This window comes from Hylobates moloch, unplaced genomic scaffold (assembly GCF_009828535.3).
Source record: "Hylobates moloch isolate HMO894 unplaced genomic scaffold, HMol_V3 SCAFFOLD_3, whole genome shotgun sequence".
Lineage (NCBI taxonomy): Eukaryota > Metazoa > Chordata > Mammalia > Primates > Hylobatidae > Hylobates > Hylobates moloch.
The window spans coordinates 147,737,717-147,749,787 of NW_026652278.1; the positions used below are offsets into that span (position 1 = coordinate 147,737,717).

The 12,071-nt window shown below is 37.6% G+C and overlaps 1 pseudogene; it reads left to right on the top strand.

Annotated features, from left to right (window-relative positions):
• Positions 1–5,404, top strand: part of LOC116480240 (fatty acid-binding protein 5-like) — a 14,960-nt pseudogene extending 9,556 nt beyond the window's left edge.
• Positions 5,405–12,071: the final 6,667 nt, after the last annotated feature.

Genomic DNA, 12,071 nt, shown 5'->3' on the forward strand with positions numbered 1-12,071 from the left:
GATCGTCTGAAGCCTTCTTCTCTCAACTCATCAAAGTCATCCTCCATCCAGCTTTGTTCCGTTGCTGGTGAGGATGACTTTGATGAGTTGAGAGAAGAAGGCTTCAGACGATCAAACTACTCTGAGCTACGAGAGGAAATTCAAAACAATAGCAAAGAAGTTAAAAACTTTGAAAAAAAATTAGAAGAATGGATAACTAGAATAACCAATGGAGAGAAGGGCTTAAAGGAGCTGATGGAGCTGAAAGCCAAGTTTCGAGAACTACGCGAAGATTGCAGAAGCCTCAGTAGCAGATGCGATCAACTGGAAGAAAGGGTATCGCTGATGGAAGATGAAATGAATGAAATGAAGAGAGAAGGGAAGTTTAGAGAAAAAAGAATAAAAAGAAATGAACAAAGCCTCCGAGAAATTTGGGACTATGTGAAAAGACCAAACCTACGTCTGATTGGTGTACCTGAAAATGATGGGGAGAATGGAACCAAGTTGGAAAACACTCTGCAAGATATTATCCAGGAGAACTTCCCCAATCTAGCAAGGCAGGCCAGCATTCAGATTCAGGAAATACAGAGAACGCCACAAAGATACTCCTCGAGAAGGGCAACTCCAAGACACATAATTGTCAGATTCACCAAAGTTGAAATGAAGGAAAAAATGTTAAGGGCAGCCAGAGAGAAAGGTCGGGTTACCCACAAAGGGAAGCCCATCAGACTAACAGCTGATCTCTCCGCAGAAACTCTACAAGCCAGAAGAGAGTGGGGGCCGATATTCAACATTCTTAAAGAAAAGAATTTTCAACCCAGAATTTCCTATCCCACCAAACTAAGCTTCATAAGTGAAGTAGAAATAAAATACTTTACAGACAAGCAAACGCTGAGTGATTTTGTCACCACCAGGCCTGCCCTAAAAGAGCTCCTGAAGGAAGCACTAAACATGGAAAGGAACAACTGGTACCAGCCACTGCAAAAACATGCCAAATTGTAAAGACCATCAAGGCTAGGAAGAAACTATAGCAACTAATGAGCAAAATAACCAACTAACATTATAATGACAGGATCAGATTCACACATAACAATATTAACGTTAAATGTAAATGGGCTAAATGCTCCAATCAAAAGACACAGACTGGCAAACTGGATAAGGAGTCAGGACCCATCAGTGTGCTGTATTCAGGAAACCCATCTCACGTGCAGAGACACACATAGACTCAAAATAAAGGGATGGAGGAAGATCTATCAAGCAAATGGAAAACAAAAAAAGGCAGGGGTTGCAATCCTAGTCTCTGATAAAATAGACTGTAAACCAACAAAGATCAAAAGAGACAAAGAAGGCCATTACATAATGGTAAAGGGATCAATTCAACAAGAAGAGCTAACTATCCTAAATATATATGCACCCAACACCAGAGCACCCAGATTCATAAAGCAAGTCCTCAGTGACCTACAAAGGGACTTAAACTCCCACACAATAATAATGGGAGATTTTAACACCCCACTGTCAGCATTAGACAGATCAACGAGACAGAAAGTTAACAAGGATATCCAGGAATTGAACTCAGCTCTACATAAAGTGGACCTAGTAGACATCTGCAGAACTCTCCACCCCAAGTCAACAGAATATACATTTTTTTCAGCACCACACCACACCTATTCCAAAATTGACCACATAGTTGGAAGTAAAGCTCTCCTCAGCAAATGTAAAATAACAGAAATTATAACAAACTGTCTCTCAGACCACAGTGCAATCAAACTAGAACTCAGGATTAAGAAACTCACTCAAAACCGCTCAACTACATGGAAACTGAACAACCTGCTCCTGAATGACTATTCGGTACATAATGAAATGAAGGCAGAAATAAAGATGTTCTTTGAAACCAACGAGAACAAAGACACAACCTACCAGAATCTCTGGGACACATTCAAAGCAGTGTGTAGAGGGAAATTTATAGCACTAAATGCCCACAAGAGAAAGCAGGAAAGATCCAAAATTGACACCCTAACATCACAATTAAAAGAACTAGAAAAGCAAGAGCAAACACATTCAAAAGCTAGCAGAAGGCTAGAAATAACTAAAATCAGAGCAGAACTGAAGGAAATAGAGACACAAAAAACCCTTCAAAAAATTAATGAATCCAGGAGCTGGTTTTTTGAAAAGATCAACAAAATTGATGGACCGCTAGCAAGACTAATAAAGAAGAAAAGAGAGAAGAATCATATAGATGCAATAAAAAACGAAAAAGGGGATATCACCACCGATCCCACAGAAATACAAACTACCATCAGAGAATACTACAAACACCTCTATGCAAATAAACTAGAAAATCTAGAAGAAATGGATTAATTCCTTGACAAATACACCCTCCCAAGACTAAACCAGGAAGAAGTTGAATCTCTGAATAGACCAATAACAGGTTCTGAAATTGTGGCAATAATCAATAGCTTACCAACCAAAAAGAGTCCAGGACCTGATGGATTCACAGCCGAATTCTACCAGAGGTACAAGGAGGAACTGGTACCATTCCTTCTGAAACTATTCCAATTGATAGAAAAAGAGGGAATCCTCCCTAACACATTTTATGAAGCCAGCATCGTCCTGATACCAAAACCTGGCAGAGACATAACCAAAAAAGAGAATTTCAGACCAATATCCTTGATGAACATTGATGCAAAAATCCTCAATAAAATACTGGCAAACCGAATCCAGCAGCACATCAAAAAGCTTATCCACCATGATCAAGTGGGCTTCATCCCTGGGATGCAAGGCTGGTTCAACATATGCAAATCAATAAATGTAATCCAGCATATAAACCGAACCAAAGACAAAAACCACATGATTATCTCAATAGATGCAGAAAAGGCCTTTGACAAAATTCAACAACCCTTCATGCTAAAAACTCTCAATAAATTAGGTATTGATGGGACGTATCTCAAAATAATAAGAGCTATCTATGACAAACCCACAGCCAATATCATACTGAATGGGCAAAAACTGGAAGCATTCCCTCTGAAAACTGGCACAAGACAGGGATGCCCTCTCTCACCGCTCCTATTCAACATAGTGCTGGAAGTTCTGGCCAGAGCAATCAGGCAGGAGAAGGAAATAAAGGGTATTCAATTAGGAAAAGAGGAAGTCAAATTGTCCCTGTTTGCAGATGACATGATTGTATATCTAGAAAACCCCATTGTCTCAGCCCAAAATCTCCTTAAGCTGATTAGCAACTTCAGCAAAGTCTCAGGATACAAAATTAATGTACAAAAATCACAAGCATTCTTGTACACCAATAACAGACAAACAGAGAGCCAAATCAGGAGTGAACTCCCATTCACAATTGCTTCAAAGAGAATAAAATACCTAGGAATCCAACTTACAAGGGATGTGAAGGACCTCTTCAAGGAGAACTACAAACCACTGCTCAATGAAATAAAAGAGGATACAAACAAATGGAAGAACATTCCATGCTCATGGGTTGGAAGAATCAATATTGTGAAAATGGCCATACTGCCCAAGGTAATTTATAGATTCAATGCCATCCCCATCAAGCTACCAATGACTTTCTTCACAGAATTGGAAAAAACTACTTTAAAGTTCATATGGAACCAAAAAAGAGCTCGCATCGCCAAGTCAATCCTAAGCCAAAAGAACAAAGCTGGAGGCATCACGCTACCTGACTTTAAACTATACTACAAGGCTACAGTAACCAAAACAGCATGGTACTGGTACCACAACAGAGACATAGATCAATGGAACAGAACAGAGCCCTCAGAAATGATGCCGCATAGCTACAACTATCTGATCTTTGACAAACCTGACAAAAACAAGAAATGGGGAAAGGATTCCCTATTTAATAAATGGTGCTGGGAAAACTGGCTAGCCATATGTAGAAAGCTGAAACTGGATCCCTTCCTTACACCTTATACAAAAATTAATTCAAGATGGATTAAAGACTTATATGTTAGACCTAAAACCATTAAAATCCTACAAGAAAACCTAGGCAATACCATTCAGGACATAGGCGTGGGCAAGGACTTCATGTCTAAAACACCAAAAGCAATGGCAACAAAAGCCAAAATCGACAAATGGGATCTCATTAAACTAAAGAGCTTCTGCACAGCAAAAGAAACTATCATCAGAGTGATCAGGCAACCTACAGAATGGGAGAAAATTTTTGCAACCTACTCATCTGACAAAGGGCTAATATCCAGAATCTACAATGAACTCAAACAAATTTACAAGAAAAAAACAAACAACCCCATCAAAAAGTGGGCAGAGGACATGAACAGACACTTCTCAAAAGAAGACATTTATGCAGCCAAAAAACACATGAAGAAATGCTCATCCTCACTGGCCATCAGAGAAATGCAAATCAAAACCACAGTGAGATACCATCTCACACCAGTTAGAATGGCCATCATTAAAAAATCAGGAAACAACAGGTGCTGGAGAGGATGTGGAGAAATAGGAACACTTTTACACTGTTGGTGGGACTGTAAACTAGTTCAACCATTGTGGAAGTCAGTGTGGCGATTCCTCAGGGATCTAGAACTAGAAATACCATTTGACCCAGCCATCCCATTACTGGGTATATACCCAAAGGACTATAAATCATGCTGCTATAAAGACACATGCACACGTATGTTTATTGCGGCACTATTCACAATAGCAAAGAGTTGGAACCAACCCAAATGTCCAACAACGATAGACTGGATTAAGAAAATGTGGCACATATACACCATGGAATACTATGCAGCCATAAAAAATGATGAGTTCATGTCCTTTGTAGGGACATGGATGAAACTGGAAAACATCATTCTCAGTAAACTATCGCAAGGACAAAAAACCAAACACCGCATGTTCTCACTCATAGGTGGGAATTGAACAATGAGAACTCATGGACACAGGAAGGGGAACATCACACTCCGGGGACTGTTGTGGGGTGGGGGGAGGGGGGAGGGACAGCATTAGGAGATACACCTAATGCTAAATGACGAGTTAATGGGTGCAGGAAATCAACATGGCACATGGATACATATGTAACAAACCTGCACATTGTGCACATGTACCCTAAAACCCTAAAGTATAATTAAAAAAAAAAAAAAAAAATGGGCACAATGGCCAAACCAGAGTGTATCATTATTTGTGATGACAAAAACCTCACCATAAAAACTCAGAGCACTTAGGAAACAGCATAGTTTTCTCGTACCCTGAGAGAGAAGTTTGAAGAAACTACAGCTCATAGCAAAAAAAACCTCAGACTCTCTACAACTTTACAGATGGAGCATTGGTTCAGCATCAGGACTGGGATGGAAAGAAAAGCACAATAACAAGAAAATTGAAAGATGGGAAATTCGTGGTAGACTGTGTCATGAACAATGTCACCTGTTCTCAGATCTATAAAAAAGTAGAATAAAAATTTCATCATCACTTTGGACAGGAAATAGCTATGAAAATCAACAAGCTCAGTTCAATGGGCAAATCTCCATACTGCTTCTTTTTTTTTTCATTACTGTGTTCAATTATCTTTATCACAAACATTTTACATGCAGCTGTTTCAGTATTAGATTAATTAGGATCATCCCTTTGGTTAATAAATAAATGTGTTTGTGCTAAAAAATAAAAAATAAAAAAATTAAGTGATATAACCTACAAAGTATCAACTTTGGAAAATTAAATAAAGCCATGGAAAGGCAAATAAATCCTCTTCCCTTCCATCTTAGCTTATACAGTAATTATTTATATACATATATTTGTATTTATATATTTATATTTATGCATGTATAAAACAAAACCAAAAAACTTGAAGTTAAGACAAAGCTTTTCCTTAGAAGTCCTCTTCTAAGGGGTTGGTTCAGGTGCTTTTCAAAGGGATAGCAGCAACTGATTTTTTTTTTTCTGCAAACCACATTGTGTTGAGTTAGAAGACCAATAATTTAAGGTAGGATTGATTTGGAGCTGCTGTCACCTATAGATAAGGCTTTCATGTAACACTTATAGTTTTGTAAAAGTAATAATACGTCTTATGAAAAGAACAGTGTTTTGTGGAGGACAATGAATAAGGTCTCCCACTTTTGCTATTATGATAGCAATGCCTAATATCTAATGTCCTTAGCAAATGAATCACTGCAACTGGATATAATTAAGCTAACTAGATGTTTTGCAATTTTGTTTTAAATAAATGGCCCATTATATTCTATCAGAAGATCATTTCCAACTATCTTAGCTTTTATTATTTTTGAATCGACTGAAGAATCATGGTAAGGGCACATGTGTATTGTCTACAATTTATCTTAAAATAATAGAACAAATTTTGATTCAGGGCAAACTGCATGCTATGACAACAGAATAAAATGCAGGCAAAAATAAAAATAGAGAAATAAAATGCAGTTTAGTCAACCCAATGTTTCAGTACCATTAAAATGTGTAAGCTTTTGTCATGAATTAGTTTTTAAAAATCTAAAAGAGTTGCCTTGTGGATTATAGTGCTGGGACTTAAGCTGAATTTGCAGTAGGACTAGTTTATTATTTCTTCAAACAGGAAACCACTGGCAATTCAGTGTGAAGTCATTTTCTATTTTTAAAATAATTGAATCTGAGACATAACTATTAGCATGACAGTTTCACAGAGCAAAAAATAAGATGAATAAGTGGGTCTGAAATGCTGGCTAATGGAGCAATACATTTCAAAATTACGTATACATTTATGTACTTCTCCTACCACTTACAGTTTCATTCATCATATCGTTTTCTGGCCATTTCCTAGAGAATATTTCCAATTCAAATGTATTTCTAACAGAATTTCATGCTGTGATCACTCCTTTGTAAGGTAGAGTTCTGTAATATTTCTGGTTTACATGAGCAGATTTCCTAGTAGGTATATGATGGCTGACTAAATATATTAATACTTTTATTTAGTCAGTAATCTGGATGTAAGGCACATAAATACCCCATATAAACAGGGAGCAGGCAGAAGCTTCCATCCTTCTGATCAAGGCTGTGTGGCCTTCAGCAAGTCACTTAACTTACCTGAACCCTGAGTATTCCCATCTGAAAAAATAGGTTAAATTAGATTATCTGTTGCCTTTTTAATTTTATGTCCTCTATTAACTATTCATTAACTATATTTAATTTGAGCCAAGTAGGAATTAATGAAGAAAAATCTGAATTAAAGAATGTATTTTTAAATAAATGTAATTTTTAAACATTTTTTTTGTCTTTTGAGATAGGGCCTTGCTCTGTTGCCCAGGCTGGAGTGCAGTAGTGTGATCACAGCTCACTGCAGCCTCGACCTCCCAGGCCCAAGCTATCCTCCGGCTTAGCCTTCTGAGTAGCTGGGACCACAGGTGTGCACCACCACACTCGGCTGATTTTTAAAATTTTTTGTAGAGATGAACTCTCTCTGTGTTGCCCAGGCTGGTCTCAAACTCCTGGGCTCAAGCAATCCTCCCACCTCTTCCTTCCAAAATACTAGGATTATAGGTGTGTGCCACCACATTCAGCCCAAGTTTTAAACTTTAAAATTGCATAGGACCTGGAACTGAGTAAACAAATTAATGTCATTTGTATGTAAACAGATGTTTTAAAAATACATAACCATGCTCTAAAGTAGTTTTTAAATTTTCTTCCTAATTTTGTTTATAAGGTTTTTACAGTAAAATCTTTGCAATACAAAAATAACATTATCTAGGCAGGGAGCAGTGGCTCACACCTGTAACCCAGCACTTTGGGAGGTGAAGGCGGGTGGATCACTTGAGCTCAGGAGTTCGAGACCAGCCTGGCCAACATGGCAAAACCCCATCTCTACTAAAAATACAAAAATAAGCTGGGCGTGGTGGCACACACCTGAACTGTCAGCTACTCGAGAGGCTAAGGCAGGAGAATCGCTTGAATCCAGGAGGCAGAGACTGCAGTGAGCTGAGATCGTGCCATTGCACTCCAGCCTGGGCAACAGAGCAAGACTCTGTCTCAAAAAAACAAACAAACATTATTTATAAAATCTCCTCACTATGTCATTACAGAACTTAGCAAATTGGTAGTAAAACTTCTGTGGAAGAATAGCCAGCAGATAAATGTTTTAAAAGTACAGATGGTTAGCTTGCCCTATTAGATTAAAACTCACAATTATCGAAAACATGAATTATAGAAATCAGAACAGCATCTGACTGTGGGAGGATTGACTGGGAAAGGACATACAGGAACTTTTTAGAGTGATAAAAATATTCACTATCTTAATCTAAAAGTGCATACATAAAGGTGCTCACTTTGTAAAATGTTATCAAGCTAAAGACAAATTAATGTACTTAATAGAGTATGTTATATATCAACTTTTTAAAAAGGTTTTAAAAGTTGGATCCGCCGGGCGCGGTGGCTCACGCCTGTAATCCCAGCACTTTGGGAGGCCGAGGCGGGTGGATGACGACGAGGTCAGGAGATCGAGACCATCCTGGCTAACACAGTGAAACCCCGTCTCTACTAAGAAAAATACAAAAAATTAGCCGGGCACAGTGGCAGGCGCCTGTAGTCCCAGCTACTCAGGAGGCTGAGGCAGGAGAATGGCGTGAACCCGGGAGGTGGAGCTTGCAGTGAGCCGAGATGGCACCACTGCACTCCAGCCTGGGCGACAGAGTGATACTCCGTCTCAAAATAAAATAAAATAAAATAAAAGTTGGATCCACTGATAGTTTTTTCAAAAAGAATTTCAATTCCTTTGTTAATTGAAAACTAAATAAATTCCAAGATCCATCTGCAATGTAGGAAGTAACTTCTGCTCTAACTATGATACTCAAAAAGAAGAGAAATGAGTGGGAAAACAAAACAAAACATATGGCTGAGTTTTGTGTAGTGTTATGTGAGGTAATTTCCCGTTATTTCTCAGGGCTTTTGGAATTGGATTTGTGTTTCCTTTGGATGCCTCACTATGCTGTGATGGATATTTAGATTGAGCAAATCAACCCTATTATGTTCTGGTTATCCAATAGATTATAAGCTTCTAGAAAAGAGAACATTTTTTTTCCATGTATATTTTTGTATCGTCCAATGCTAATGGACAAGTTTTTAGTATTTAATTGGCATTCAACTTGTTAAATTGGATTTCAAATATGTAGGATAAAAAATTAGCATCAAAAATATATTTTAAAAGGAAATAATATCAAAATTTGATAGAAAAATAAGACTTGATGAGGGATCAAATTAGTTAAGTAGTCGAGTATACCAGATAAATATATACTGTGAATCATCACATAGAATAATGAAGTCTGAGTGGAAATTTTTTAAAATGAAAATTAAAATAACTGTAGTTATAAATGATAAATAAAAGAATAGTTTTGGCTGGGTACGGTGGCTCATGCCTGCAATCCTAGCACTTTGGGAGGCCGAAGTGGGCAGATCCCTTGAGCCCAGGAGTTCAAGACCAGCCTGGGCAATCTGGTGAAACCCCATCTCTACAAAAATACAAAAATTAACCAGGAGTGATGGCACATGCCTATAGTCCCAGCCACTTGGGAGGCTGAGGTGGGAGGATCACCTGAGCCCAGGGAGGTCAAGGCTGCAGTAAGCCATAATCGTGCCACTGCACTCTAGCCTGGGCAACAGAGTGAGACCCTCCCTCAAAAGAAAAAAAAAGAGTAGTGTTATGCCTATGCCAAGAGAACAAAATTTCATTTATTTATTTATTTATTCATTTGAGATAGCGTATCACTCTGTTGCCCAGGCTGGAGTGCCATGGTGCAATCTTGGCTCACTGCAACCTCCGCCTTCTGAGTTCAAGCAATTCTCATGCCTCAGCCTCTTGAGTAGCTGGGATTACAGGGGTATGCCACCACTCCCAGCTAATTTTTGTATTTTTAGTAGAGATGGGGCTTCACCATGTTGGTCAGGCTGGTCTCAAACCCCTGACCTCAAGTGATCCACCTGTCTTGGCCTCCCAGGTGCTGGGATTACAGGGTGTGAGCCACCATGTCCAGCCAAAATTTCAATTTAAAATTAAATTAGAAATCAATAAAAATCCCATGAAACTCTTAAAAGTGCTCTAAAGTAACTCTCAGAATTGCTGTGAAATTCCTCAGTATTTTCTCATCCTCTACATAGTTTTTTTTTTACATTATCAACATCCAAAATAATTTTTAAATTATTTCTCACGATATTTTATTGTCATATTAATTATTAATAGTGGCAAGATATTTTTCATGTTTTTATCACAATTACACAATATTTGCATGGATTAAATCAATATTCTGTTTGCCCAACCTGGGTACTTCACTTAAAATGTTTTTATGAAAACATGGGCTTTATATTAAAAACAGTTCCAAACATGGAGGAAAGAGCTCCGAGCTCCAATAGGTTGGAAAGGCCTTATAGGAGTTAAAATTATTATTCTTGAACAGCTCAAAAGTTTGATTTCTGTGAACTGACTGCAGTACCGTCTAAGACATAAGCATCCCTAAAGAGTTGAACTTGGCTATAATCAAGCCTCTAGAGCCAAATTCAGTTTTCAGAGAATAAAGGAACAAGTTAAATGAAATGAGAAGGAAGTAACTGACAAATTCAGAATGTTGGACATTTCTGCTGCACAACTGATCCAGTTTCTGCAACAAGTAAATGGCAGGGAAAAAAGAAGGGAAGACTGCACCAGTTTAAAAGAGACAAAAAGAGAAAACACAACTGAATGTAATGTGTGTTGGATCCTTATTCTCAAAATCAACTGTAAAAATACATTTTAGAGACAATCAGGAAAATTTTATTATGGAGTTGTTAATTACATGATGCCAAATGATAGTTATTAATTTTGTTAGGTACAGTCATGGCAATGTGGCTATGTAAGAATATGTTCATATTTTTTCAGATGCACAATAAAATATGTAAGTGAAATAATGTGATATCTGGGCTTAAAATATTTTGCACAAGAAAAAGACAAGAGATGTGAGTCAAATGTGGCAAAATTTTGATAAATGTTGAATATGGGTGACAGGTAAGTGGGAGTTCATTGGCGTGTGTTTTAAAATAGTCACAATAAAATTTGTAAAAGGCAAAGGCAAAAAAGGATTCATATCCACTTCTTCGAAGTAATAAAAATGATTTTAAAAAATATTGGTGGGGGCCAGTTGTGGTGGCTCATGCCTGTAATCCCAGCATTTTGGGAGGCTGAGGTGGGCGGATCACCAGAGGTCAGGAGTTCAAGACCAGCCTGCCCAACATGGTGAAACCCCATATCTACTAAAAATACAAAAAATTAGTGGGCATGGTGGCTCACGTCTGTAATTCCAGCTACTTAGGAGGCTGAGGCATGAGAATCAGTTGAAGCCTGGAGGGAGAGATTGCAGTGAGCTGAGATCATACCACTGCACTCCAGCCTGGGCAACAGAGGGAGACTATCTCAAAAAAAAATTGTTGGGCTTTAAATACATATACATTTTTCATAGTATATACAAATCTCTAAAGCTTGTGGCACTAATAAGTTATATATCTGTTTGTATCTTTCACCTGCTAATTCTGCTCTCTCTGTATATACCACATGAAAATAAGAGAACAAGAAAAATAATTTATGCAAAGTATTCATACAAATTTGTGACAGTAAAAATTAGGAAATTATAAAATACAGGAGGCTGTGAAGCTAAGTATTATATGTCAGTATAATGAAAGAGAAATCTATCAAAGGTGACAACAATTTGAACTATGTAAATACATAAAACTAAGTATATACACTGGTGTAAGAAGAAATTTTAAATATTAATTAAGACTCTTGCACAGTTCCAAATGACAGAAAACCCAACCCAAACTGGCTAAGGAAAAGAAGAAATTTATTGGCTGATGAAAATTAAAACTTTAAAAGGCACAAAAATCTCTTCAAAATAGATGATAGACCGAAATGAAAACGTAACATTGTAAAACGTCTAAAAGAAAACACACGATAAAAATCTAAATGACCTTTTTTTTTTTTGGTAAAAAGGTAAAAAACAGACAATACCAAAGGCTGACAAGGGCGCAAAGCAACAAGGACTCTCATTCATTGCTGATGGAAATGCAAAATAGTATAGCTAGTTTAGAAGACAGTTTGGCTTAACACATGATCCAGCAATTACTCT